This window comes from Clupea harengus, chromosome 2 (assembly GCF_900700415.2).
Source record: "Clupea harengus chromosome 2, Ch_v2.0.2, whole genome shotgun sequence".
NCBI lineage: Eukaryota > Metazoa > Chordata > Actinopteri > Clupeiformes > Clupeidae > Clupea > Clupea harengus.
Genome location: NC_045153.1, coordinates 113899 through 127516, shown reverse-complemented (window position 1 = coordinate 127516; position 13618 = coordinate 113899).

The window sequence follows — 13618 nt, the reverse complement described above, 5'->3', positions numbered from 1 at the left end:
TTGTTTTGACTCGTGTGTTAAATGTGTTTATACATGTATGCAATGTTAAATTTACCTTTAAATCTTTTAAGCTAATGTACGTTTTTGACCTTTCCTTAGCGGAGTTTATGACTCCATTTTGCGTTTACTGAGTTTCTTAAACGCCATTTTGCGTTTATTGGGTTTTCTTGGTGTGCTAGTGAGGAGCATTGGGTTGTAAGAATTGTTTTTAATACGTTTCAGTTGGTCATACGAGTGTGTGCGAAGGTGACAACAATTAAGGGAACTTCTAATTTCATTTTGCTGATTTACATTTTTAGAAAAGTTGAATGAACATGTCATTTATATACATTTTGCACACATCCACACACCCACATTCTTTATTTAATTTGTACAGTAAAGGGAAAAATAATTTCTCCTATTTGTTAAAAAATCCATCAGTTTGCCCATCAGTCACTATTGTTTGACTAAAAGCACTGGTAATAGGAGCTACTCTTTTCCATTACTGCTCCCATTGTAATTATATCTCAGGATTTGCATATTTCCTGCCAGGTACATTGGTATAACATGTCCTTAGTGGAGGCACCGCGCTATTTGTTTGATTCATGCCCATTGTACTTATTAGTTTATTATAACTTAGTTGATATATAGAATACTATACTATACCAGATATGATATAATTCTATAACTAAAAAAACTAGATGTATTGGTAGGCAGGAAGTCCAGCCCACTCACCAACAATAGTTGTGAACCCAGGACTCTATTCTGTTTGATGTGAGTGTGACTCCTGTGTATTTTATAACACTAAGGGAAAGGGGTTATTGAAGTATGAGGAACTCTATAGGCTCATATGTTTCGTATCTGAATAGTTCAGTATGAACCAAGGCGGCTGCTGCAGGTTCCTACAAGATGGTGATCTAGTAATGATAACTGTACCAAACACTCCTGCCTCGTGGTCTGGATCTGTAAACCCAGAGTCAGTTAAATATCCAAGTAGTTAGTCAGGGAACTGAATAGACTTGAGTCTGACTTCCATTAGAAAAAGGGGTCACAATTATATTAAAAGTGACAGGATGAACTCAGCTGTTGCAGTGAAAACTGAGCCTTTAAGATTTAAAGCTGCTGCACCAGGCCAAGCAGACTTATTGAATCAATAGACTTGACAAGTGGGTAGCAGTGCTTCCTTTCCCATGAGAAAAACACATATGTGACTGCTCAGTTTGCTTTTTACATTTCTGTCAAAGGCTGCCTTGGCAGAAGTTGTAATGTTTTTGTGTTTTTTTTTTAATTTAAGCGCCAGTGATGATGTTTTGTGTCAGACATCAGATATATTTATTGACTCTATTTGTACAGGTTCCTGAAGGGGAGTGCTGCTGAGGAAGCCTGTGCTGCTGTGGCTTCAGCTGTGGGTTCAAACCCCTTACTCATGACTGAGCTGGATCTGAGTAAGCGCATACCAGAAGCCTTGGGAGTGACTCAGCTGTGTGCTTTACTGGAGGATTCCCACTGCAGACTGAAGAAACTGAGGTTAGTGGATGCTGTTACATTCTCTTCAGTTAACATACATTAGCTGCATTCTTCTCTTTTGGAGGATCCCAAATGTAAACTGGCCTAATTGGGCAGTAGCTTGTTCTGTTTCCTATCCTTTGTTATTCTCCATGGAAGTCTAGTTAAGTCTTTTGAACGACTTAAAGGGGCTTTCTATGTGCAATGAATCCAGAGTTTTTCCAAAGTGACAGATTCATCCCCTATCCCCTTCTAAAGCTGCTTTAAGCTTTACATTAGATTTAAATTTCAGTTTTCATTTTCAAAATGTTGTTTTCATTGTTACTTTTCTCTCTCTCTTTATTTGTAAATACACCATAAACACACGCGCACACAAAGTTACAAACACACACACACACACACACACATAGTAACACACACACACAGTAACACACACACACACGCGTGCACACACACGCGTACACACACACACACACACACACACACACACACACACACACACACACACACACACACACACACACACACACACACACACACACACACACACACACACACATACATACATACATACATACATACATACACACACATAAAGACAAACAAACATACACACTTACAAACAGACAGATGCAAACAAAAATACACACATTCATGTTTACAAACTTAACATACACACTATATGTATACATATATTTATATTAGGGATGGGCATAATTCATCGACGATCGATTAATTGATCATTAAGAATTTCCTCGATGAAATTCTTTTTTCATCGATTAAAACATGTTCTCCTGCGTAGTGTGCGTGTAATTTATTTATTTTAGGGCTGTCAAAGTTAACGCGTTATTCTATGAGATTATTGTGGCGGAGATTAATGCAATCAAATATTTGAACGCAGTTAACGCAACTTTGTTTACTTCCGGTGCGCATTGACCCATGGCACGAAACCGCCCCTTGTCTGCAGTCAGTTAGATAGAAGAGACCGAGACGGTAGTTGAAGATGGAGAGAGCTGAGGGATTGTTGGGCGGAAAGTTTCTGTTTAAGAGGCAAAATGACAGAACAATCGACAAAACTAAAGTTGTATGTAGCATTTGTCAAGCTGAATGTAGCTATCACAGAAGCAGCTCGTGTTTAAGTTATCACCTTAATGCAAAGCACCCGACAGAAAGCAGTCCCAGGTTAGATGGTCGCCAACCCACACTCCACGACTTCTCTAGGAAATTAACTAGACCAGTCCGTGAAAAGGTTACCAACGCTGTAGCAGTTTAGGTTGCCGGTGACTGTCGGCCCATCAACATAGTTGAAGACGGTGGGCTGACTGAGGTGATTCGAATTGCTTCAGGGGACAATTCTTACGATTTACCGTCGAGGGGCACCATTGTGTCTCGCATACATTCCTTGGCTGATGGCGAGAGAGCGCGAAAAAAATACAATTAAACAACAGTGTCTAAAATACACGCGTGATTACTCGTTAATTTATAAGATTTAGTCTTTAGAAGAAAACAAACTTTTAATCACGATGAATCTAGATGAATGAATTTCAAAATGTGAGATTAATTAGTTAGAGAGAGAGAAAAAAAACGAAGGTCAGTTGTGTTTATGAGCACCGGCTTCTAGCTGTCGGCTCCGCTGCTTAAGAGTACAGCAGCGCATATTTTCAAGTGTAACCATTGAACGGATCCCGTTTAACTGCCACAAGAGTTGTCCATCTTGTAAGTTTAACTGCCACAAGAGTTGTTCATCTGGTAATAAAGATCTCAATGAGGAAACACGCTGTGTTTTTTCTATTTTCACTGCATTTTAATATAGCCTATAAATAGTGAATTTTAATATAAAAATATTAATGATTAATCGAAAATCGATCGTTAATTCTTCCGACGATCGATTAAGACAATTTAATCGAATGCCCATCCCTAATTTATATAGACATACACACAAACACACACTCTCCTTTTCCATCTTCATCACACACTCACAAACACACTTGCACACATACACTTTTACAAACACACACACTCATTCTTACAAACACAAACTCACACACACACTTGCAAATACACACACACACACACACTTACAACACATTCTCCTGTTCTATTTTTATCACACACACAAACACACTTGCACAGACACACACACACATACTTACAAACACACGCACTTACACATACGTACACACACGCACATACTAACACTTACACACACACACACACACACACACACACACTTACAACACATTCTCCTTATCCGTCTTTATTACACACACACACATACACACAGAAACACCCTTCCATCCCCCCCCCCCCCACACACACACACTCTTACAACACACTCTCCTTTTCCATCTTTATTACTCACACACACACACACACACACACTTTTACAAACACACACACACACACACACACTTTTACAACACACTCTCCTTTTCCATCTTTATCACATACACACACACACACGCACACACACACTTAAAAAACACATGCACAAAAACTGAGGTTAGTGGATGCTGTTACATTCTCTTCAGTTAACATACATTAGCTGCATTCTTCTCTTTTGGAGGATCCCAAATGTAAACTGGCCTAATTGGGCAGTAGCTGGTTCTGTTTCCTATCCTTTGTTATTCTCCATGGAAGTCTAGTTAAGTCTTTTGAACGACTTAAAGGAGCTTTCTATGTGCAATGAATCCAGAGTGACAGATTCATCCCCTGTCCCCTTCTAAAGCTGCTTTAAGCTTTACATTAGATTTAAATTTCAGTTTTCATTTTCAAAACGTGGTTTTCATTGTTACCCCTCTCTCTCTCTCTCTCTCTCTCTCTCTCTCTCTCTCTCTCTCTCTTTATATGTAAATACACCATAAATGTCCTCAAATTGTGACTATTAAGTCACTGTCTGCTATATTAAGTGCTAATGGAAGTGCCAACAGTAAACTGAGATGAAACATGTTTTTTCTCCTTCTCTCTACAGCCTGAGAAACTGCAGTATTACAGAGGAAGGCTTCAGTTCTCTTGCATCAGCACTGAGATCAAACCCCTCACACATCAGAGAGCTGTGGCTGGAAAGGAGTAAAGCAGGAGACTCAGGAGTGAAGCATCTTTCTTCTCTTCTGGAGGATCACAACTGTAAACTGAAGAAACTAGAGTGAGTATCACAAGACCAAATACTGAGTTGATATCAGTGAATTTGACAGTGATGGTGAACTGTCATGATCTTCACATGTAAAGGGTCACTATTAATTCAGCAGTAAACACTTCTTATCACTCTCCTTTTCCATCTTCATTACACACACAAACACACACACACACACACACACATAAAGACAAACAAACATACACACTTACAAACACACAGATGCAAACACAAATACACACATTATGTATACAAACTTAACACACACACTATATGCATATATATATATATACACACACACACACACATACTTTCTTCTTCCATTTTTATCACACACACACACACACACACACACACACACACACACACACACACACAAAGACAAACAAACATACACACTTACAAACACACAGATGCAAACACAAATACACACATTATGTATACAAACTTAACACACACACTATATGCATATATATATATATACACACACACACACACACACACACATACTTTCTTCTTCCATTTTTATCACACACACACACACACACACACAAAGACAAACAAACATACACACTTACAAACACACAGATGCAAACACAAATACACACATTATGTATACAAACTTAACACACACACTATATGCATATATATATATATACACACACACACACACACACACACACACACACACACACTTACAACACACTCTACTTTTCCATCTTCATCACACACTCACAAACACACTTGAACACACACACATTTACAAACACACACACTCATTCTTACAAACACACACTCACACACACAATTGCAAATACACACACACACGCACACACTTACAACACATTCTCCTTTGCCATCTTTATCACACACACATAAACACACTTGCACACAAACTCACACACACACACATTCTTACAATCACACACACTTATACGCTCAATCGTACAAACACACACACACACACACTTACAGCACACTCTCCTTATCCATCTTTATCACACACACACAAACACACTTGCACACACACACACACACACACACACACACACACACACACTCTTACAAACACATACACACACACTAACATTTACAGACTTACACACACACACAGAAACACCCTTCCACCCCCCACACACACGTTTACAACACACTCTCCTTTTCCATCTTTATCACACACACAAACACTCGCACACACACCCCCCCACACACACTCTTTCACACACACACTTAAAAAACACATGCACAGTCACAACACACTCTACTTTTCCATCTTTATTTCACACACACACACACACACACACACACACACACACACACACACACACACACACACGTTTACAACACATTCTCCTTTTCCATCTTCATCACACACAAACACACTTGCACACACACACACACACACACACACTCTTACAAACACATACACACACACTAACACTTACAGACTTACACACACACACACACACACACACTTAAAACACACTCTCCTCATCCATCTTCATCAAACACACACACACACAGAAACACCCTTCCACCCCCCCCCCCCCCCACACACACACACACTCTTACAACACACTATCTTTTTCCATCTTTATCACTCACACACACACACTTAAAAACACACACACACACACACACGTTTAGAACACACTCTCCTTTTCCATCTTTATCACACACACACAAACACTTGCACACCCTCCCCCCCCCCCCCCCCTACAAACACACACTCTTTCAAACATACACACAGACACGTTTACAACACACTCTCCTTTTCCATCTTTATCACACACACACACAAACACACGTTTACAACACATTTTCCTTTTCCATCTTTATCACACACACTTGAACACACAACCCCCCCACACACACACTGATAGGTGAAAATTCACCCTAGTTACCTCAGGACTCCGGAGCTGCATATAAGTATATTTATTAGACAGACAACAATTGCAATCGGGCTCACTCCCAGCACAAGGCTGAAAGTGAAGCAATGATAAACACATCGCACAAGGTTTATATAGACAGAAGTTGAGCGTTCAGCAGGGATAATCACGTGGTGGATTTCTCACGTCCGAGGCAAGGATGTAAGTTTTGCAAGGTCGGAAAAAGCACAGTTCGACCCTTCTTATCTCTTCTGGTCTAAACATGCTCTTGTACATATGCAGACTAAGTGGCACCTAATAATCTTAGTTACACACACACGCAGAAAAGCCATGTTCCTGCTTTCATAAGCACATGATTCATACAAGGAATATATTAATACAAAGCACTTGATTATTATATTCTTAAGTCATTAACAGTGTTTGGAAATTATCTCCATCAGTCCCTCCTTTTATCCGTTTCAATGGATAATTCAAAATCACAATCAAAATCACAGATCATCTTTCTTAATTCGTCAATTATCAATTTCAATGGATAACCTCAAATTCATCACTCTGAGCTTCATCACATGGATTTTCGGAACAGAGATCATTACTGAGCATTATTTCATCTCATCATAAGTCAATCATCATATTTCACATCACACATTTGTATACTTTGCATTTGTAGGCCAACATAGTGGGTGTCGAGTGTGAGTGTGTGTGTGTGTGTGTGTGTGTGTGTGTGTGTGTGTGTGTGTGTGTGTGTGTGTGTGTGTCATTAGCTCGCCTAGGCTTCAGATAACATTCAAACAAGGCCTCTTTGCTCTGTCCTTGAAGGCCCTGTTCCCCATCAGGCATTCTGTTGGACAACTTTTTGCATCTTTTGTAGGATCAGATCTAAGTCTTTCCCATCTCGGGTGTTATCAGGGACATATGTGCAACATTGGTCAGTACCAAGCATGACACAAATGCCTCCATTCATGGCAGTGAGAATTTCAAGCACGGTTTGTAGTCCGTCTGTGGTCAGGTTCTGGAACTTCATCTCAGCGTAGTAAAGGAAGTTAATCCAATCTGTGTGTGCTCCGATGACGCACCAGGGGCAGAGGGTAGATGCCAGGCCATTGGCTGCTGGGTTCAAGGCTTTGTAGTGGTCTGGAATGCCTCAGGGAATGCCGAGGCCATCGGACCAGATCCCGCTGTCATCCCCTGCTTCTCTCCTCCCTCGTACGGAATGCATTGGAACGTTCCTCAGGTACTGGTGAGTCTTGGACCTGGGGGAAATCTGAAAAGGTTCTACCAACATTGTTCTAGCACAAGGCCCAGACCAACCCACAGGTAGTGTAGCTCTTAATTCACCATCCCCACTTATCAGCTATGGCTATATCCTGTACTTCAAGAAGTCTGCCATTCAAACACATCTCCGCTATTCTACATTCAGTGGAAGTATTTAACTGTATTTCTCTCCCATTATCTATCACATGTGTAATGGTTTTACATTGTGTCCAGTGTCCTAGGTGTGGATCGTTCTTTTCCCCAGGTTTTAAATAGCATTCAAACAGAGCATCTTTTCTAATAATGTGTGGAGGTGGGGCAACATTGTCTGGCATGTAGGGTCAGTTAAAATGTGAACAGTCATGCTGTATAGCTGCATCATTAAACGCCCTATTTCCCATCATCAGCAAACATTCTGCAGAACACATTGGCTGTTGTATGTAGTTACATTGGGCAGGAAGATATGAACATTCTTTCTACGACACGAGGTGTCCGCTAGATGGCACATCTCACACGTGCACTTGATAGCTAAGAGTAAGTTGACCATGTTTCTTCCAGGCTTCAGTTTCTCTAAATTCTTTGTCGCAGTGATCTATGTCATAAGGTACAGGGGTCGCCAGGAGTGGTTTGGTCGGCACCCTTGGCCCTGTACAGACTAAACAGACTAAACTAACTTGTGGTATTTGCGTTCTGACGGTCTGATTTACCCATTTCCATCACGGATGATCTTTAGCCAGGCCCCATCGTGGATATTCGTCCAGGGCCTGTGTTTACTGTATCATCCATAAGTATGTTACTAGAACAACAATGTAAAATCCTACAGTCGTTGCTAAGAGTCCCCCACATCCTTTGCCCACTTTCCGTAACCTCCCATGACCTTGCAGAGGAAGAGACCTCTTACTCCACAATTTCCACTAGGTTCTAATCCCCCAGGACAGTACTGTATCTTCTGCCAGCGGTTGAGACGAATAGAATCTAAACATCTAAACCCCTTTGTAGGCTGGTCTTCTGTCACAGTGGGCACACCCTGGAAACAGCAAAGAAAGATGATCTTTATTCCTCTGCCTCAGCCGTGTGCAGGCTTACCCGTTTCCATTGAGCCAGAAGTATCCACGTGGCTCTATCAGCTATTTTGACTCTGGTAGGTGTTGACAGTAGCACTTGTTATGGTCTGTCCCACTTGGGCGAATGGCAGTGTTTTCTTTTGAGGCTGTTGATTAGGACACAATCTCCTGGTCCAACCTTGAATTCAGCCTCACAGTGTTCCTGTGTAGGGGAGAGAAGTCTGAGAGCATTTAGTTTCGACATCATCTTTGCCATATATTCTGCAAATGTATATTCAATCTCTTTGTCTGTTTCAGCAAATAGTTTGAGAGTTTAGGCAGTGTAGATTCTTCCATACATAATTTCAAACAGTGATAACAACATGCATGCTTAGTTTCACTAATTTCACTCTTGGATTCTCAAATCGCTTTGAATAGTTTGGTTCATTCTTTTCTACCAGTCCGGCTGACTGGGGGTTGAATGAACAGTGATTGTCTATGGCTAGACAATATTTCTTTCTTTCGTTGGGATTTAACTCAATAAAATCAATAATGAATGATTAAACATCTTTCTCATGAAATATAAAGTACAAATATATGCTTACTATCCCCACTTATTGAGGCATGTTTTCACCATGGCTCAATATTGCAGCATATCTTTTAATATTGTGAGATCTAATTCTTCAATTGTGTATGTGTCAGATGGTTGTTGTAGTTTGGCCTGGTTAGTGGCCTTGTCTGCTTTGTGGTTTTCCCAATGAAACCGGGTCTTTGCATGTGTGCGCAATCAGTTCAATTAGTTCCGCTGCTTGTGCAGAATAGTGTGGAAGTATTGGCTATGCGTTCAAGGTTTATTTGCGTGAACCATCAACAACAATAGTTAAATCAGCTTCTGGAAAAGGCATATCTTGTAGGTCAGCTCTGGCTGCCATAGTTTTTATCTGTCCTCTGCCGTAAGTAAAAGTGTAACTGGGTTAAATGTCACGCAGCGCTCAATATTGATATGAAGGCTGAGTGAGCAAAAAAATTTTAAATAAATAAAAATAAGCATGTGGAACTTTCAGTGTAAGTGTCCTGTTTAGTACAATAGGAGCAGAGGCCTGCACCGCCAAGGCTGCAGCCACTACTGCTTGTAAACATTCAGACATTGCTTGGGCTACTGGATCTAGCCGTGTTGACTAGTATGCCACTGGTATCAACTTTAAGTCCCCACTTATGCATTAACACAGATGTTATATAACCTTTTTTTACAGTCTACAGTTTGTACGAATGGCTTTGTCATGTCATGGATGTGCTAGGACAGCAGAACTGACCAACAGTTGTTTTATCTGTTCAAATGCCTGCTTTCCATCTTCAGGCCTTTTAATAATATCTCCTGCTGACCTGGGCTGAGAATAAAGTAAACTCTGCAACATTTGTGTTTCTAACTCGTGGTTAGGAATCCATTATCTCAGAAGTTAGTCATTCTCAGAAAATACATAATTTATTTCTTTGTCTGTGGCTGAGGTGCTTTTTAAGATAGCTTTACTTTAGTGGACCACAGCTGCTAATGGTGTGGCCTTGTTTCTGCTAAAAATCTTAACAACGCCAGGGTATGTTGTTTACAGGTCTTCTTATCTGGAGGAACAGCACTAGATGTTCAACAACAATTGACTGTCCCCTCGAACTGTAGCTAAGTTTGAGCTCATGGCTTGTGAGAATACAGTCTTTTGAGCCAGCACTCAGCCCCCACCCATCCTGTATTAGTCCAATGTATCAGTCTAGGTTAATGTAGTTAGTGTGACAGGCTTACATTTCTCTTAAAATCTTTTTTCGGCTTAACAGTGTATATTCTATACATAATAATATTTTGGGACATCATTGTTTCATTTATTCTAAAACCCATGTATTGTTGGAACAATTCTAATGCCCAACCCACATCACATCTCTTCCTAATAAGTTTGTAGGGCATGTTTTTGAATCATACTCTGTATTTTTAAATATCTCTCCTGTTTCAGACTCTTTTAGACTTGCTTTTAGATGTCTCTTTCTTCTTACAACCTTACTGTTCTGGGCATCTAATTCGAGTAATCAGTCACACAAAACAAAACAAAACAAAAAATCATTCGCTTTCTTGCCACCATTAACATTAGCTTTGCTCTGTTTGGTGCAACCAATAATGTAAAAACATTTTCAAATCAGTGTTACAATTTTCTTCTTGTTGTAGACATTTTAAACCACCTCTTATTGCTATTATCATGTGCGTCTTCTGCTTTTGACGCACTTTTTCCCATTTGTAAGTTATTTTATGTATTTCTCTTAATACCTCTAATAATAACTGCTCTTGAAACCTTTTAAATTACCTTTATCTTATTCTTCACACTAGGGTTAGTTATGTTTCTATTTTCAGACTCTCATAGTTTGTTTTTTCAGATCGCAATGCAGAGTCAACCCGAGCCCGACCAGAGGGCCCCCGTCTCACTCGTTTGGTGAGGAGGTTGAGGCCAGGGAATTTCCCTGGGGTGATCAGTCCCTACTGGTTCTGGGTCAAGGCATCTCAGTAATGCGAAATCAGTCCTTTAATTAACATAATTATGACTATAATTATCTGTGTTTTACCCATTGTAAAAAGTTTGTCTCAATCCCACAGAAAAATAACACAGGAGTATCTCTGACTCTTGCAAATTCTTTCAGAAATATATCTAAAACAGTTAGTATCAACCCCACAGGTAACACAAGGTAAGGGGGAATGGATAGACCTTTAAGAGACTTCTCCGGAGTCGTCTAGAAATAGGTCTAGAGAGTTTGTACAGGCTTCCAGTGGCCAAGGGGATATATCTCTCATTTACCCCGAGAGTTTGTACAGGCTTCCAGTGGCCAAGGGGATATATCTCTCATTTACCCCGAAGAGTTTGTACAGGCTTCCAGTGGCCCAAGGGGATATATCTCTCATTTACCCCGAAGAGTTGTACAGGCTTCCAGTGGCCAAGGGGATATATCTCTCATTTACCCCCGAAGAGTTTGCGGAGGACCCCCTACCACGCAGGTTTATCTCTCATTTACAACCGAAGAGTTTGCGGAGGACCCCCTACCACGCAGGTTTATCTCTCATTTACAACCGAAGAGTTTGCGGAGGACCCCCTACCACGCAGGTTTATCTCTCATTTACAACCGAAGAGTTTGCGGAGGACCCCCTACCACGCAGGTTTATCTCTCATTTACAACCGAAGAGTTTGCGGAGGACCCCCTACCACGCAGGTTTTATCTCTCATTTACAACCTTTTAACACAGCTAGCAAATTTGTTCAACACACGAGGCAAGCAGGAATATCTCTAACAACTTTGTAACCTTAAAGAATTCCTTCTCTACCCCGCGGAGAACAGGCAACACAGCCCCACTCGAAGACACGTGTACACAAAACTGAAACAAACAATAAACCAACAATATACTACCGTGCACTTACAACAAACAAACAATATACTCACAAACAGCTCGGAGTCCACACCCTACAGTCCAATTATTTTCCTTCACTCTCGGCTCTCCCCGCTGGCAGGCCCTGGCCTCCTTCCAATTCAAGTTGGAGGTCTTTAGAAAAACAGAGTCTCATACTCCTCCGTATGGTTCAGGTCCTGATGATTAGCCCAGCGTGGAGAGCCGTTGAGGTTGTTGGAAATCCCGGTCACGAGCCCCCAAATATGATAGGTGAAAATTCACCCTAGTTACCTCAGGACTCCGGAGCTGCATATAAGTATATTTATTAGACAGACAACAATTGCAATCGGGCTCACTCCCAGCACAAGGCTGAAAGTGAAGCAATGATAAACACATCGCACAAGGTTTATATAGACAGAAGTTGAGCGTTCAGCAGGGATAATCACGTGGTGGATTTCTCACGTCCGAGGCAAGGATGTAAGTTTTGCAAGGTCGGAAAAAGCACAGTTCGACCCTTCTTATCTCTTCTGGTCTAAACATGCTCTTGTACATATGCAGACTAAGTGGCACCTAATAATCTTAGTTACACACACACGCAGAAAAGCCATGTTCCTGCTTTCATAAGCACATGATTCATACAAGGAATATATTAATACAAAGCACTTGATTATTATATTCTTAAGTCATTAACAGTGTTTGGAAATTATCTCCATCACACACACTCTTTCAAACATACCCACACACACACACACTTGCACACACACACCCCACACACACACTCTTTCAAACATACACACACACACACACACACTCACACTCTTACAAACACACACACACACACGTTTACAACACGTTCTCCTTTTCCATCTTTATCACACACACACAAACACTTGCACACCCCCCCCCCCACACACACACACACACACTTTCAAACATACACACACACACATGCACACACACACACTTAAAAAACACATGCACAAAAACTGGGGTTAGTGGATGCTGTTACATTCTCTTCAATCAACATACATTAGCTGCATTCTTCTCTTTTTGGAGGATCCTAAATGTAAACTGGCCTAATTGGGCAGTAGCTTGTTCTGTTTCCTATCCTTTTTTATTCTCTATGGAAGTCTAGTTAAGTCTTTTGAACGACTTAAAGGTGCTTTCTATGTGCAATGAATCCAGAGTTTTTCCTAAGTGACAGATTCATCTCCTGTCCCCTTCTAAAGCTGCTTTAAGCTTCGATTTCATTTTCAGTTTTCATTTTCAAAACGTTGTTTTCATTGTTACTTCTCTCTCTCTCTCTCTCTTTATATGTAAATACACCATAAAAGTCCTCAAATTGTGACTATTAAGTCCCTGTCTGCTATATTAAGTGCTAATGGAAGTGCCAACAGTAAACTGAG